Source organism: Adiantum capillus-veneris, chromosome 5 (genome assembly GCF_014529385.1).
Source record: "Adiantum capillus-veneris isolate H3 chromosome 5, ASM1452938v2, whole genome shotgun sequence".
Classification (NCBI taxonomy): Eukaryota; Viridiplantae; Streptophyta; class Polypodiopsida; order Polypodiales; family Pteridaceae; genus Adiantum; species Adiantum capillus-veneris.
This window is the reverse complement of record NC_140935.1, coordinates 73146909-73149224: the sequence shown is the minus strand read 5'-3', so window position 1 is coordinate 73149224 and position 2316 is coordinate 73146909.

Genomic DNA, 2316 nt, shown 5'->3' with positions numbered 1-2316 from the left:
GTTGTTAATGCACAGAGAAAACCCACAATAGTCATACAACAAGTGGGAGAAAAAGTCTCTTCATAATCTATGCCTTTCTGTTGTGCATAGCCTTTGGCAACAAGTCGAGCCTTATAACAATCAATCTCACCATCCGGTTTGCATTTTAACTTGTAAACCCATTTCTTATCGATGACCTTTTTGCCACAAGGCAAATCACATAAAGTCCATGTGTCATTTTCTATAAGTGCATCATATTCTGATTACATGGTAGCCATCCAATTTTTAGAATTTTGTGCTTCATGAAAAGACAGAGGTTCCTCTACATCACATAAGTTAGAAATAGCCAAAGCATAACAATTTGATGCATAAGATGCATGGCAAGAACCTGAACAAGTACGACTAGACAAAGGTGCATCCGATTTACTGTCACCAAAAGTATACACCAGCCATTTTGGCATACCTCTAGCATGCTCATTCTCAGTCCTTTCCTCATCAAGTACATCATATACATATGCATCAAAAATTGACTCATAATTGATAACTTTTCAAAAAACCCCATAAATCGTACATTTGCCTCATTTGAATTTACATTCAACTTCCATCACTAAAAAGAGGCAACAAACTATCATAAATGTCATGTGAGCTAACATTAATGTCTCTAGTATATGACCCTTTCAAGTTCCGACCATCAAATTTACAATTTTTTAGAGTTATGGTCTCACTTACCAAAATATGGTTTTCTATAGTTTTTGCCATGAAATTTTCAGCCCAATTTGATGGTAATAATTGCTACTTAACATACTCTTAAGTGTTGAAATAAATCTAGGAACAAAAACAAACAAACAATGAAAATTGAAAGTGAAATGGATGATGGAATAGTACTTTCAAAGCATTGAGAAAACTGCATAATGAAATACCTTTTGTATCTTAGTCACGACTCTCTATGCCTATCAAGAGTGGATCCAACAAGTCCCTACCTTCTAGCATCTAGCAACCAATAAACCTCGCTTCTAGCTGCTTGACTGCTAAGGTATAAACGGAATGGGTATCAAAATCTAAAGACAAAAAGGCTACGGCTACGATTAGGTCACTCGCCACCTAAGGATCACTATCCTCGACAACGACACCAATGTTAGCAGGTCGCCACGATCGGACGTCTACAACATAGTTACTGACACTAACATACTATCAATACTCAGGGAAGGGACTCGGATGGGGCACAAAGAATCTTAAAGGGTGTCAACCTTAAGAACTATGGAACAACACTATCATCAACACTAGTCAATCTCTCACTCTCTATCTCAGGAAATCTCCCTGTGTCCTATCTCATTGCTCTAGGTCATCACACCATTTTGGCACTCAAATAAACTGGAATGCAACAAAACTTTACGGGGAGGTCTAATAGGCATTACACCAAGTCTGCTGGTCACAATCCAACAAGGTACCAATATCACTTTTCATCATGATCAAGGTCCTAAAATTGCAAAAGATACAAAAGGCGTGCTCAAACTTTGAAATTTTGAACTTTATACCTAGGGCTTATTTGGCCAGTGGCCGACTTACAAGGCTAAAGGGTTAGGAAAAAAAGATTACAACTCAAATTTTACAATGGTGTGGCTCAATATTCATAAATGCTCGCTTTTACAAGGCTTTCTTGAAAAAATAATATGATTACAAAAAATTATGATCCCGAGGTGATGTGGCCAACTAGGAGGATGCCCATTGGGTAATCTACCAAATTCTAAAATAATTCAGCATCTATTGGTTCATCTCTCATCGATATGTCTAAAAAGCCTTTTGTACCCCTTGATAGGAAATCAGCACCACAATGAGTCTTGCTTGGCTTATGGAAGATCGTAAACTCAAATTCCATTAGGAACATCATCCATCTGATTTGTCTCCCTTGAATATTCACTTTGTTGATAAAAAATAGAAGAGCTTGATGATCGACATAAAAGTGTAACAACTTACCCAACAAATAATGTCTAAACTTTGTTGCACTAAAAACCATTCCTAGTGCTTTCCAATCGGTTGTGGAATATCCTTGTTCAACTATACTGAATCGGTGACTGGTAAAGTAAACCAGGTAGTTCACCTTCCCACAAGGCTATGCCAATAAGCTCCCATCGCCATTCCATATGCATCCACATGTACATGGAAAATGACATTCCAGTGTGGTTGATGAAGGACTCTCTTTATGCTGATCGACTCCTTCAAACACTAGAAACTTGCTCCACATTTTGGGGTCTAAATGAACTTCTTCCCCTTCTGGGTCAACTCATACAAGGGAAGAGCCTTTGTTGCAAACATGTGAATGACTTGACTATAAAAATT